Here is a 16281-nt window from a genome sequence, read left to right as displayed (position 1 = left end):
GAGGAGTGCCTTTCCCAGTAATTTTCTATCTCATCAAACTCCTGGTCTCAGCTTAAGGTAAATTTCTGGGAAGCTTTCACAGCCTTCTCATTCTGAGTTAGGTGCTTCTCCTCTGTGTAATCTTGGGACCCTGCTTATTTATCTCTCGTGGGTCATTGTAAACATTGTGTTATAGAAATTTTAAACTCAACACATTTGTATTCAGTTCAGCTAAGCTTCAGAATAAAATAGACCCCAATGTCTCAAAACCAATACAATGTCTCAGAAACAATAGAGCTTTATTGATCACTCAAGTTAACAGTTCAAGGAAAGTATGTCTAGTTCTCAGGTATCTCTCATCCATGAACTGAGGCACCATCTGCTTTCTCTAGGACAGCATAGTCACTTGCATTCAGTGGCAGGAGAAGATAAAACAAGAAATATGCACAGGGGAATGTTTTATCCAGGTCTGGAAGTGGTACACATCACTGCAGTTATATTCTCTTGCATAGAGCTCAGTTACGTGGTTCATTTAACTACCGGGGACTCTGGGAAATGTAGACAGGGTATGTGGCTAGCCCATATTAGAAACCTCTGACAAAAGGTTCAAACAAAATTCATTGTTTCCTGACACCTCTTCCCTTTACTATCCCTCCTAATGTGTTTGATTATATCTCCCTCCATTCATTCTCTAAATGTATAAAATGTAGAATCTTCATTTTACTCTATTTGATTATGGAGTCAAAGGAAGACCATTCGGCTCTTGGAGGGTGCTGTCTCAACAATATGCAAATGGACCTCTACCATTGCCCTAGTGTAGATAACAATATCTTTTACATAATCGATTTTGAAAGTCAAACTTGTCTTACCACCACTAGTGCTTCTTTATTAAGCAAACTTTCCAGAATCTAAGCAAAGAGTTTTCAAAATTTATAAATCTGCTATGATATTCTCTTAACTGAGTCTCCATTATGAGTTCTGTTTTTAGGGGTTCCCATTTCCTAGGGATTGAAATTAAACCCCAATATGGTGTTCAGTGCCCTTCATAATCAGAATTTGCTATCTCCAACAGCGTTCCCTCGTCTTACCCGCTGTACTTCAGACACAGGATACTATTTCCTGCCCTTGAATAAAACATGCAATTTTCGGTCTCTGATTCTTTCCTTCCTCTGCCAAAAATAGCCTTTTCCCTTACCCCTTCTCTTGTTTTCCTTCTCTGCCTTCTTGATACAGCTACCTTAAGGTATAACTCAAATGTTACATATTTTGCAAGGCTTATCTTTCTTAATATCCATAATCTCAATCACTTTTTCCTTTTTGCTCCCACAGGAAATGTTTATAGTTGTTTTATACCATTTATCACTGTGGACTTGCATTGTAGTTACTTGTGAATGTGTGTCTCTTTACCTTCACCCAGGATAGACTGAGATTCTTGATAGTAGTTATAGCATCTTATCCACCTCTGTGTCTCTAGTGTATGTACACAAAGTAAATACTTGTGGGATTGAATTGTAATAATCCGGGTACTTGTTTATCAATGTTTTAAGGAAAAACAAAAAGCCGAAAATCCCTTATGTGTTTTTTCTTGATTCTTACGAACAGAGCTTCGAAATAGTTCTTAGGAATTAAAACAACATTTTGTGAACAAATATAAAAATACAGGTGTGAAAACGGAAAATAAAATTTATTATTTAAATGAATCTTTTCAAATAGCATTAATCAAGTGTTGTAAATGGATATTGCTTATATACTGCTACAAAGCCATATGACCAAGCCACACGGGCTTCACTAAGAATACACAATGAGTATTTAAAAATTCTATGTTAGATATACTTCAGGATGTGAGTGATCTATATACCAAGAATACATTTTCTATGGTTATGGAAGGAGGGAAAAGAACCTACTAGAAAATATATGGATGAATACAAATTTGCCTTTGATGGGCTTATGCAAGAAAAACAGCTAAGGCAGTTTATCAGTGACTGACAAGTACTTTGCAAGTCAGAAGACTATTTTTTGATGCCAGAAATAGAGATCAGAACCACCTTTGTTCAATGGAGAATGCCAACTTTTGCCTTTTTCCAGACCCTCTCAGTTGCTGTACACAGACTGACCTAACTAATGTCTACCTTAATCAAGGAGTATATACAAAGAGCTCCAGCTTTACCAGATGGTAAGTATAGAATACATCTACTGCCAAAGATCTGTTGTCCCGTATATAATAGTGTGAGCTTTGAATAGCTACGTGACGCCTGGGAATCAAACTTGTACCACCCTCTGCCCCACTGCCTTGGCCTGGGGTTTTTCCTCCATGACTCTGCCTGGTACTACAGTTGTCTGCTGTAGCTGAAGCCTTACCTAGAACTTCAGCTCTGTTGTTTGCAGCTCTGATACTTTAACACTGTCTGAACCCCTGTCTTCTGGGTGATGAATTATTTTCTATATCCTCAATACTAACTAGGATCTTACAGTGATGAGCTTTCTACCTCAAACCTGTTTTTCCCTATTACCTGCTTTCTGGGCTCTTTGCCTATGATCCAGACTTTGGTTTGGACTTCAACTTCTGACTTGATCAAATCAGAGAAGGCTTTGTCTCTTAAGTCACTAACAATTGGATAGCATGACTCTCCCTTCCCATCCTGTTTCCTAAAGAGCTAATCCTGCAAATGGGTCCATTTCCCCAGCTTGCTCTTTTATCTTCTCTGCCTGCTTCTGCCCACGTTGAGAAGATCTCGGTCTGTTTTTGATCCAGTTTTGGCCTATGAAAATGGTTACTACAGAACACTGCAATTTTTGTTTACAGCAGCCACTGTTCTATCTGCAAATGGATATAATTTGTCCCTTGATTCCTCTGAGGCCAGTGACCCAAGGGTTTGCGCATAATCACACTGCATTTTGCAAGTCTCTACACAGCATATGTAGACATACTTACTAGCTTTCATTCCTGTTTCTATAGCAGAGGTGAGCTTGTCTGTTATTCTCTGACATGTTTCATGTCTTATTAAGCTTGTAGCTACTTTCTTTTCTCCCCCTTCCTCATTCCTTCTCCACACAGTCAGGGTACTAAGGCAGCTGGCACAAAGGAAATATCACAGTAGTTAAGAGGGCAGACTATGATGTTTTGTCATTGAATTTTTCAAAAACTAGCTGTGTTTCCTTAGGCAAATCATCTACCCTCTCAACCTCAGTCATTTCCCTTATCTGTAAATTGGGAAGAATAATATATTTTATTCTGTTGTGAGAATTTTAAAACAGACTCAATGTAAAGAGCTTGTTTTAATACTCAGCATATTAAGGTTTAGTGGATGTTAGCTATGATTATGGTAAGCACTTAAAATGTTTGTTAAATAAATAACTGAGACCAAATAAGAAATCATTAGACTAGGAAAACAAAGGGAAATTATTGTCTATGGAATACAAATTAAGAGTAAGACCACTTGTGCACATACTTGAAGGGGGAAGAAAAGTTATCAGGAAAACATTTTTTTATTTATTTGTTTCTGTTAGCAAGACATTAGAAACATAACTAAAACAAAAATGTATAGGAGAAAGTTTCAGTAGTGTGAGATATAGTCTAGTTGGTAAATCAAAGGTAATAATTACAGAAGTGATGTCAACATCATGGTTCCTCTTTTTAGTTCCCCCTTTTCAAGAAAAATTTAGACATTTATTCATGAACCAAAGTGCCTTTGTGGAAGCTGTGGGATCCAGCACCATATGCCAAGGGACGTAAGAGGAGTCTCACCCATCTGTGTATCTAGCAAGAGGTAGACAGACTTTAGTATGGACTGTGGAACCAGAAGAGAAGCAAACTTGCCCCAGCACCTTTTGCCACAGTTGGGAAAAAACCTGAAGAGTGCTGACCTGAGCAGATATCCACAGACACGAGAGACATTTCAGAAGTCCAGCCTTCGTGAACTTCCTGAAGGGATATTCTAGCATGCCATTGGTGCAGTGAAGTTGGTAAGAACAACTTCAACAGTGCTGCCCCCACCCAAGGCAAGCCTGCACAATGCTGAACTGTCAGGTGGTGGTGACCTCTCCCTCAGGGGAAAAGGAGAGCAGTGAGTGAGTGTCCAACTACCCCAGTGATACAGAACCCAGCTGGAGAAAACTTTCTCTCCAGCAGCAATCAGAGTCCTGAGGACAAGACCTTCATGACTGAGAAGAGGGAGGAAATCAGGAAAGAGGGAAATAAGAATAACGAAGGACATTAAAGGAAAACAGACCCTGATGCATGTGCTCAGCAGGAAGTCCCCCCATGAGCACTGGGGAGTACCACACATGTACACACAGCAGGAGCACTCCCTACGGGAGTCAGCAATCACCCCCAATACCCTATCCACACCTCCCACTCTGCAGCCAGCTCCTGAGTGCAGTAATGAGATCAAGCTCCAGTAGACAGAATATACTCAGATAAACTAAGAAAAAAGAAGACTCAAATAATGTTACAAATGAAAGAGGAGACATTACAACTGATACTACAGAATTACAAACGATCATGAGAGACTACTATAAACAATATTATGTCAACAAATTGAATAACTTAAAAAGAAATAGATTCCTAGAAACACACAACCTACCAAAATTGGGAAGAAACAGAAAATGTGAGTAGACCAATAATGAGTAAGGGGATTGAATCAGTAATCAAAAACCTCCCAACACAGAAGAGCCCCAGACCAGATGGTTTCACTGGTGAATTCTGTCAAACTTTTAAAGAATAATTATAGCCAATCCTTCTCAAACTCCTCTACACTTCCAAACTTATTTTACAAGGCCAGGATTACTCTTTTACTGAAGCCAGATAAGGACACTACAAAAAAAGAAAACTATAGACCAATATCCCTGATGAACATAGATGTAAAAATTCTCAGCAAAATATTTGCAAACCAAATTCAACAGCACATTACAAAGGGTCATTCACCAGGATCAAGTGGGATTTATCCCAAGGATGGCTCATCACATACAAATCAATAAATGTGACACACCACGATAATAAAATGCAAGACAAAAATCATATGATCATCTCGATGCAGAAGAAGCATTTGACAAAATACAACATCCTTTCCTAATAAAAAAACTTTCAACAAACTGGGCATAAGGAGAACATAACTCAATGTAATGAACGCCATATATGACCTACCCAAAGCTAAAATAGTACTCAATGGTGAAAAACTGAAAGCTTTTTCTTTAAGATGAGGAACAAGACAGGGTACCCATTCTCACAGTCATATTCATCACAGTACTGGTAGTCCTAACTATAGCAATTAAGCAAGGCAAAGAAAATAAAGGGCATTCAAATTGGAATGAAAGAAGTAAAATTCTCTTTATTTGCAGATAATATGATCTGCAATGATATGAACTCCCTAAAGACTCCACCAAATAACTGTTGGAACTAATCAATGAATTTAGCAATGTTGCAAGATACAAAGTCAACATACAGAAATCAGTTGCATTTCCATATGCTAAAAGAGAACTTCTGAAAAAGAATTAGAGAAAACTATCCCATTCACTATAGCATCAAAAACAATAAAATAACTAGGAATAAATGTAACCAAGGAAGTGAAAGATCTATACACTGAAAACTATAAGACTTTGATGAAGAAATTAAAGAAGACACAAATGAAAAGATATCCTTTGTTCATGGGTTGGAAGAATATTGTTAAAATGTACATACTATCCAAAGCCATCTATGGATCCAGTGCAGGCCCTCTCAAAATTCCAACAGCATTGCAAGGATCACAATTTTTTAAAAAAATCCTGTAATATTTAAGGAACCACAAAAGACACTGAATACCCAAAGAAATCCTTAGAAAGAAGAACACAGCAGGAGGTATCACACTTCCTGATTTCAAAATATACTACAAAGCTATAGTAATCAAAACAGTACGGTACTGACATAAAAATAGACACATAAACAAGTGGAACAGAATTGAGAGCCCAGAAATAATCCCCCCACACATTTACAGTCAACTAATATTTGACAAGAAAGTCAACAACACTCAACTGGGAAAATAATCTCTTTAACAAATGGCGCTGGGAAAACTGGGCAGCTACATGCAGAAAACTGAAATTGGACTGGATCTTACACTCTCACAAAAGTGAAGTCAAACTATATTGAAGGTTTTAACATAAGACCTGTTACCATAAATGTACTAGAAGAATTCATAGGGAAAAATCTTGATATTGATCTTGGCAATGATTTTTTAGATATGACACCAAAAGTATAAGCAGCAAAAGCAAAAATCAACAAGTAGGAATACATCAAACTAAAAAGCTTCTGCACAGCAAAATAAACAACCAAAAAAGGCAACCTATGCAATGGGAGAAAATATTTGCAAACTGTATATTGGATAAGGGGCTAATACCTAAAATATACAAGGAATCTATACAACTGAATTTAAAAAAGCCAAACAATTGAATTGAAAAAGGGCAGAGGAGTTAGGCATTTTTCCCTTGATGACATCCAAATGGTTAACAGCTACATGAAGAGATGCTCAATGTTACTAATAATCGGGGAAATAGAAATCAAAACCACAGTGAGATATTACAGTGAGGTATCACCACACACCTTTTAGAATGGCTATCAAGAAGACAAGAGATAACCAATGTTGGTGAGGATGTGGAGAAAAGGGAAGACTTGTACACCCTTGGTAGGAATGTAATTTGGTTCAAGCACTATGGAAAATATGGAGGTTCCTCAAAAAATTAAAAATAGAACTACCATATGATCCAGCAATTGTACTTCAGGGTATATACTGAAAGGAAATGAAAACAGATATTGAAGAGATGTATGCACTCCCATGTTTATTGCAGCATTATTCACAATAGCTAAGATATGGAAACAACCTGAGTGTCCATCAATGGACGAATGGATAAAGAAAATGTGGTATACACACACACACACAATTAAATATTATTCAGCCATGAGAAAGAATAACATCTTGCCATTTGCACCATGAATGGAACTTGAATACATTATCCCAAGTGAGATGAGTCAGACACACAAAACCAAAAACTCACTTACGTATGGAATCTGAAAAAGCCAAACTCATAAAAACAGAGTAGAAATGTGGTTACCAGGTGCTGGTGGGTGGGAGAATTGAGGAGATATTGTTTAAGGTACAAATTTGCAACCAATAGATAAATAAGTCCTGGAGATCTAATGCACAACATAGTTATTATAGATAATAATATTGTATTGCAAGTTGCTAAGAGACTAGATCTTCATTACTCCCACCACAACAAAGAAATGATAATTATGTGATGTGATAGAGGTGTTAGCTAGCACTAAGGTGGTAATCATCTTGCAATATATAAATGTATCAAATCAACACACTGTACACCTTAAACTTACAGGATGTAATACATCAATTTTGTCTCAATTAAAAAAACACAAAACATTAAAAAAAAGTAATAAATGATACAAGCACAATGTATTCTAGACCAGCCTGCTTAATATAAATTTCTGTGCTGACAAAAATGTTCTTGGTCTGCAAGACCCGCAGTGGTAGCCAAGAAGCACACCCCAATGTTCATTGCAGCACTATTTACAATAGCCAGGAAATGGAACCAACCTAAGTGTCCATCAACAGATGAATGGATAAAGAAGATGTGGCACATATATACAATGGAATATTACTCAGCCATAAAACGGAATGAAATTGAGTTATTTGTAGTGAGGTGGATGGACCTAGAGTCTGTCATACAGAGTGAAGTAAGTCAGAAAGAGAAAAGCAAATATCATATGCTAACTCACATATATGCAATCTAAAAAATTGGTAGTGATGAACCTAGTGGCAGGACAGGAATAAAGATGCAGATGTAGAGAACAGATTTGAGGACACTGCAGGGGAAGGGAAAGCTGGGACGAAGTGAGAGAGTTGCACTGACATATACACTACCAAATGTAAGATGGATGGCTAGTGGGAAGCTGCTGCATAGCACATGGAGATCAGCTTGATGCTTTGTGAAGACCTAGAGGGGTGGGATAGGGAGGGTGGGAGGGATGCTTAAGAGGGAGGGGATATGGGGATACATGTATACATATAGCTGATTCACTTTTTTGTACAGCAGAAACTAACACAACATTGTAAAACAATTATCCTCCAATAAAGACATTAAAAATAAAAAAGATGGGTTGCAAAAAAAAAAAAAAGAGATAAGAGCCCAGGATTTTTCAAAACTAATGAAATTCAACAAACTAAAAGTCAAATTACTGCCCCCCCCCCAAATATAAATATAAAGAAAATCTTATCTAGGCATATAGTAGTCAAACTACTGAAAACAGAATATAAGAGAGAAAATCTTGAAGGTATACTGTGAATAAAAAACAAAGATAACAATGTCAACAGAAGTCCTGTGAGACAATTAGGGCCAGAAGACAAAGGTATGGCATCTTTAAAAATGGAAAAAGGGGGAATTCCCTAGCTGTGCAGCGGTTAGGACTCAGTGCTTTCACTGCCGGGGCCCGGGTTCGATCCCTGGTCGGGGAACTAAGATGCACAAGCTGCGTGGTGTGGCCAAAAAAAAAAAAAAAGGAAAGAAGAAGTGAAACACCTGTAAATCCAGGATTATATACCATGCTAAAATATCTTTGAAAAGTGAAGGGGAAATAAACATATTTTCACATGAACAACTGCTGAGACCTGAATTATAAAAATCATTTCTATAGATGCAGAAAAAGCACTTGATAAAATTCAACATCCATTCATGATAAAAACTCTCACCAGTGTGCTTATAGAGGGGACATATCTCAACATAATAAAAGCTATTTGTGACAGCTTTTATTATGTTGAGATAATAAAAGCTATCATACCACAACCAACATAATACTCAATGGTGAAAAACTGAAAGCCTTCCCACTAAAATCTTGAACAAGACTAGGATGTCCACTTTCACCTCTTCCATTCAACATAGTGTTGGAAGTCCTACCCATAGCAATCAGATAAGAAAAAGAAAGAAATTTATCCAAATTAGAAGGGAAGAGGTAAAATTGTTATTTTATGCAGATTACATTATACTCCATGTAGAAATGCTAAAGACTCCACAAACCATATTAGAACTGATGAACAAATTCAGCATGATAGCAGGATACAAGATCAACATACAAAAATTGGCTGCATTTCTTTACACTTAAAATGAAATATCAGAAAGAGAAAGTAAAAAATTCAATCCCTTTTAAAATCGTGTCAAAATTAAAAAAACCTAGAAATAAACCTGACCAAGGAGGTGAAAAACTTATATGCTGAGAACATTGATAAAGGAAATTAAAGATGATTCAAAGATATGGAAAGATATCCCATGCTCTTAGATTGGAAGAATTAAATGGCTAAAATGGCCATACTACCCTAAGCAATCTACAGATTTAATGCAATCCCTATCAAATTACCCATGATATTTTTCACAGAACTAGAACAAATAATCCTAAAATTTTTGTGGAACCACAAAAGACCCACAATTGCCAAAGCAATCCTGTGAAAAAAGAACAAAGTTGAAGGCATAATCCTCCCAGACTTCAGACAATACTACAAAGCTACTGTAATCTAAATAGCCTGCTATTGGCACAAAAACAGACATATGGATCAATGGAACAGAACAGAGAGCCCAGAAATAAACCCACACACCTATGGTCAATTATTCTTTGACAAAGGAGACAAGAACATACAATGGAGAAAAGACATTCTCTTCAGTAAGTGGCACTGGGAAAACTGGACAGTTTCATGTTAAACAATTAAATTAGAACATTCTCTAACACCACATAGAAAAATAAACTCAAAATGGATTAAAGACCTAAATGTAAGCCTGCATAGTATAAAACTAGAAGAAAACGTAGGCAGAACACTCTTTGACATAAATTGTAGCAATATTTTTTGGATCTGTCTTCTAGATCAATGGAAATAAAAGCAAAAATAAACAAATGGGACCTAATTAAACTTAAAAGCTTCTGAACAGCAAAGGAAACCATAAACAAAATGAAAAGACACCCTACGGAATGGGAGAAAATATTTGCAAATGATGCGACCAACAAGGGATTAATTTCCAAAATATACAAATGGCTAATACAGCTCAATATCAAAAAAACAAACAACCAGTCAAAAAATGGGCAGACACCTAAATAGACATTTCTCCAAAGAAGACACACAGATAGCCAACAGGCATATGAAAAGATGCTCAACATCACTAATTATTAGAGAAATGCAAATGAAAAGTACAATGAAGTATCACCTCACACTGGTCAGAATGGCCATCAAAAAGTCTACACACAATAAATGCTGGAGGGCTTCCCTGGTGGCACAGTGGTTTACATCCTGCCTGCTAATGCAGGGAACATGGGTTCGAGCCCTGGTCTGGGAGGATCCCACATGCCGTGGAGCAACTGGGCCCGTGAGCCACAATTGCTGAGCCTGCGCCTCTGGAGCCTGTGCTCCGCAACAAGAGAGGCCACGATGAGAGGCCCGCACACCGCGATGAAGAGGGGCCCCGGCTCGCTGCAACTGGAGTAAGCCCTTGCGCAGAAACGAAGAACCAATGCAGCCAAAAATAAATAAATTAATTAATTAATAAAAAAAAAAATGCTGGAGAAGGTGTGGAGAAAAGGGAACCCTCCTACACTGTTGATAGGCATGCAAATCAGTGCAGCCACTACGGATAACAGTACAGAGGTTCCTTAAAATACTAAAAATAAAGTTACCATATGATCTAGTAATCCCACTCCTGAGCATATATCTGGAGAAAACCATAATTCAAAAAGGTACATGGCACCCCAGTGTCCACTGCAGCACTATTTACAACAGCCAAGAAATGGAAGCAACCTAAATGTCCATAGACAGATGAATGGATAAAGAAGATGTGGTACATATATAATACATATAATGAAATATTACTCAGCCATAAAAAAAGAATGAAATAATGACATTTTTAGCAACATGGATGGACCTAGAGATTATCATACTAAGTGAAGTAAGTCACAGAAAGATATGATATCACTTATATGTTTAATCTAAAAAAAAATGATACAAATGAACTTATTCACAAGATACAAATAGATAGAAAACAAATTTATGGTTACCAAAAGGGAAAGGAAGAGAAAGGGATAAATTAGGGGCTTGGGATTAACAGATACATACTATTATATATAAAATAGATAAACAACAAGGTCCTACTATATAGCACAGGGAACTATATTCACTATCTTATAATAACCTATAGTGGAAAAGTCTGAAAAATATATATACAAATGTGAATCAGTTTGCTCTACACCTGAAACTAACACAACATTGTAAATCAACTATACTTCAATAAAAAATAAATATAAGGAAAAAAAAGAAATATTAAAGAAAGGTCATCAGGTAGGAGCAAGACGATATCAGATAGAAATCTGAATCCACACAAAATACAAGAGTGAGAGAAATGGAAAATGGGTGTATTAGAATACAATGCTTCTTGTTATTAAATAGTATAAAAGATAATTGTTTAAAATAAGATAGTAATATATTACAGGGTTTGTAGCATACAGAGAAATAAAATGCATGACAGCAATTAACACCAAGATTAAGTGGGAAGATATAAAAACATGGTGTTGTCAGGTTCTTATATTGTATGTGAGTTGTAATTATATTATTTGAAGTTGCACTGTGATAAACTAAAAGTGAATTTTAGAAAATCTATAGCAATTAGTACAAACAAAAAAAAATAAAAGCCAATGAGGAGATAAAATAGATTAGTAGAAAAAATCAAAATAAGACAAAGAAGAAGAAAAGGGTTAGACTAGCAAATAGCAAGATAAATTTTAACTTAACCATGTAAAAATTTTTTATTAAATGTAAACCAGCTAAACATTCTAGTTCAAAGCAGAATTATTACACTCAGTAAAATGCAATACCTAAATAGATGCTGTCTATAAGAAATTAACTTTAAATAGAAAAAAAAAAACCAGATTAAATGTAAACTGATGGAAAAATATGCACCATGCAAACACTAATCAAAAGCAAGCTGGAGTGGCTATGTTAACATCAGATAATGTAAGCCTCAGAAAAAGAAATATGGGAATCAAGAATGAGAGGGACATTACACAATGACAAAGAAAAACCAATTTATGAAGGAAAAAATAAATATCCTAGATTTATCTGCACCTAACAAGAGGAGCTCAACCTACGAAGCAAAAATTAGTATAAACTAAAAGGAGAAATAGATACAGCCACAGTTATAATTGAAGAATTTAACACTTCTCTCTCAATAATTGATATAACAAGTAGGTAGAAATCTCTAAAGATACTGAAGACTCGAACGACTTTTAAAATCTCATAACAAGTTGATATTTATAGAAAATCACACCAAATATCAGCAAAGACAAATTCTTTTCGAATGCATATGAGATAGTTATATGATAGATCATATTCTGAGACATAAAATGCATTTAAATTATGTGATTAGACATAATACAGCATATGTTCTCTATGACAGAATTAAACTAGAAATTAGTAAGATAGGAATCTGGAAAATATCCAAATATGTGCAAATTAAACAATACATTTTTAAATAACCCATGGGACAAAGACGAAATTACAAGAGAAAATAGAAAATAGTTTGAAGTAAGCGAAAATGAAACACACATATCAAAATTTTTGTGATTAAGCTAAAGGAGTCCTTAGAAGTAAGTTAATAGGACTAACTACTTAAATTAGAAATAAAAGGCTCAAATCACCTGAACTTTTATTTGAAGAAACTCCCATGTGAGGAAACTTGAGAAAGGAAACCAAATTAAATTCTAAATAAGCAGAATAAAGGAAATGGTAATAATAAGAGCTGAAATTAGTGATTTATAAAACATCTAAGGAGCAGAAAAAGTCAATGAAATTAAAAATTGGTTCTTTGAAAAGATCAGGAAGATTGCAAACATTAGTCCATAGTAACCAAAATAAACGTGTGACAGTGAGAGAGAGGAGAAAAAATAATTGTCAGTATCAGGAAGAAGGGCATATCACTTCAGATTCTACAGACATAGAAAGGGAAATAAGAAAATACCAGGAATGACTGTTTCTCCAATAAATTTGACAACTTATAATGGACCAATTTCCTGAAAGACACAAAATACCAAAATTCATTCAAGAAAAAAAATACATGACCAAAATTTCCCTTTATCTATTCAAAAGTTGAAGTCACAGTTAAAAACCTTCCCACAAAGAAAACTCCAGGTGCAGGTGTCTTTATTTATGAATTCTACCACACAAATAAATAATACCTATTATATACTAACGTTCAAGATGATAAAAGAGGGAAAACATGTGCCAACTCATTTTATGAGGCCAGCATTAACCTTGATATCAAAACCAGACAAAACCACTCTCAGAAAGCTAGAGACCAATATCCTTTATGAAAAGTCCCTGAAAAATGTTTAGCAAATCAAATGTAGTAATAGAGTGTTTTTTAAAAACATAGCCAAGTCATGTGTTAGTATGCACAATTAAAAGAATAAAGGATACGGAGCCAAACTGGATTCAATTCAACTCAATTCAAATTTCCTAGTCATGTGACCTTGGGCAAGACATGGAATCTCTCTAAGCCTTAGTTTCCCCAACTGTATGGTAATAATGCACCTTTAGAGGATTATTGTGAGGACTAAATAACTAAAATATAGTGTATCTAACATAATTTCCAGAACATGGTAGGTACATTTTGTCAAATCTACAGTTAAATTATAAGTATACTGAGGTCTATACTTTAAAAAATTCCCTATGGGGCTTAGCACAATACCTTCTACAAGTAACTGACTATTGAAAAATTGGTGAATTGAAATAGAATTTTAAAAACTGTGTTCTGCTGATCTTTTAGTTGGTTTTTAATTTGTGTAGAAAATGATAATTTTTAACCTATTGAAAAAACAGGTCAGGTTCCTGAGCATAAGAAACAGAAGAAAATGGGAAAAAGAAATCAATTTAGGGACATAGATGAATTATGAAAATGATTTTTTCTAAAGTAGTTGAGGGGAAGACAGAATACACAATTAAATTTGAGTACTGGTCCCTAATCATACCTGGATAGCATTTATTATGGAATATTATAAAGAAAAACACCAGCCTGATTATTGAGAAAGCATTCATTCTGACTAAAAACAAAACAAACCACCCCCCCAAAACTGGAAGTAGTAATTATTAGAGAAGTATAAAGAACTTTGACTATATTTTCCGCTTGAATTATGTTTGAAGAGCTTGCCTTTATTTTGAGCCAATGGAAGAGAGAGCCACTTCATCCATAGGGCTGGTGTTCAACACTTAGAATTGTTAGAATTGCCATCACAGCAAAAACCAGCCATTTTGTATGTTGCCATAAAAAGACTAACACTTAATTCTCACAACTACTCTATGAAATTATTATCATCAAAAAATGATTAGGCTCAGAGAAATTTAGAAAACATGCCAAGCTCATCTAATTAACAATTCTGGAGCCAAGACTCAAATTCAAGTTTCCACATATTGGGGCTTTTTGTTGATGCTGATGTTGTTAACCATGTAGCTATCTATGATGTTTAATTTGGTTTAAAATTTTACAAATTATCTTTGTCCTCACAAGACCCTATTATGTATAGTTAGCGTTTATCATTTTATAGTTGACAAAACTGAGGTCAAGAGAATTTGCACTTCTCCTAAGCAACACTCGGTTGGAGAAGTAGAATTCAAATCTCAGCCTCGACCTCTCTGGCTTCAGTCTGAATAATGACAAAATTGAAGTCTAGGATCTCCCTGTTCCCAAAGGCCTTTTGTTTGTGAATCTCTATAATTTCAGATATTGTCTTTTATTCTGTTCCTGCCTGGCTTTCCCCCCGCCCTCCCCTTTAGCTGCCTAGGAGAAAGCAGTTGTGATAACTATGAAATGATTGTGCAAATTCACTGCAACGCAGAATGAAGATTTCAGAGAGAAGGAATGGAAATGACCAAGTCGCAATATCTCATCATCTCTACCCCAGACAATGCTTCTGAGCTACTTTGTAAAATCCAGTTCTCAATGATGGATGGGATATGCGGTATTATAAAAATGTGCTAAAATAATCATTAAGAAGAAATAATTATCAGGAATGCCACACACAAATAGGAAATAACATTGGTAGTGTTTAGTCTTGAAGACAAGGATTATGAATCTCTGCTTGATGGGACATTAAATGAGTGATGTCAAATTCTATATCATATCAATATAAACATAATAAATTTCATTTAATATAGATGTTTTATGATTTATTATGAAACCTTTGAAAAATGTTGTATTACAGTTTTAACTATTAAATAACAGTAGTACTTGAATTTTGACTCTGTACTTTTCCGGTAAGACTTTATATTAAAATGTTCCTATCTGAAACTTTAATAGCTTGTTAATCCAAGAGAAGACTAATTCACTGGAGGCTGCAGAAACAGCTACTGCCTATTCAAAGCCCCAAATCCTTTAAACCTCTTTTCTCCTTCATTTTAGAAACACGAATAGCAAGACTTAAATCTGGCAGCCAGTTTTTGCAGGCTATTTTTTCTCTCAAAATTTTAGGTAACGTATTTCTTATAACAGTCTTTACAATAAGCAAACATATGTAGAAAAGTCAGGTGTTAAATGAAGCCATGCAAATTAGCCATCTGGAGTGAAAAACATTGTCTTGCCTAATATTGAGCTCAACAGATTTATAGGTTTATAAAGAATCTTTTAGCCTTTGGAATATTCCAGTATATGTGACCAATCCTTATGATTCTTCAAATGGAAATTAAGCTTGAGAGTTGGGAATAAATAGTTGACAAAGCCTTCATATTTCCATCCAAATCTCAAGGCAGTTATTCTGGAAAGAAAGACTAAAATAATAGTACCTAAAATATATATTTGATAAAATATTTGATTTTTACCCAATGCTTTTTAAAATTTTTCCAGAAATGCCTAGAGCCCACCATTGTGATTCCATTTTGGTTGTGTGAACATATGTGTTTAAGATCTCTGCTGATGGTATCTGTGAGAAAGGCTGACATGATAGAAACAAAGGAACATTGCCACTGATGGGCAGGGAGCTTATGCAAATCAGACAACAAAGAGATCCTACCATTTAAGGAGGAACCATGGCATGCTTTCTCCCATGGTTTGCTGGAGACTTGTCTATCCACTTGGCTGAGGATGCCACTCCAAATGTTAAGAAAGGGAAGGGAAGGGATAAGGGGAAGGCAAACAAAACAAATTGATGCCCCATCATTCATTGGTTCACAAATAATATCTGAAATGTTTATTCTGATATTTATGACCTTGCATGTTCTAACTCTATTTACCTTTCCAATTTGT

General features: G+C 35.5%; 1 long non-coding RNA gene across 1 annotated transcript in view; it reads left to right on the top strand.

Annotated features, from left to right (window-relative positions):
- Window positions 1-15100, top strand: part of LOC132371957 (uncharacterized) — a 295027-nt gene extending 279927 nt beyond the window's left edge. The window contains exons 2-3 of the long non-coding RNA XR_009505028.1: window positions 2065-2152; window positions 14817-15100. This is a non-coding gene — a long non-coding RNA (uncharacterized LOC132371957). The remainder of the gene's footprint in view (window positions 1-2064; window positions 2153-14816) is intronic.
- The last annotated feature ends 1181 nt before the right edge of the window (window positions 15101-16281 follow it).

This window comes from Balaenoptera ricei, chromosome 9, assembly GCF_028023285.1.
Source record: "Balaenoptera ricei isolate mBalRic1 chromosome 9, mBalRic1.hap2, whole genome shotgun sequence".
Taxonomy (NCBI): Eukaryota; Metazoa; Chordata; class Mammalia; order Artiodactyla; family Balaenopteridae; genus Balaenoptera; species Balaenoptera ricei.
Note: the sequence above shows the minus strand (reverse complement) of the source record. Positions and strands in the feature narration are given on the sequence as shown.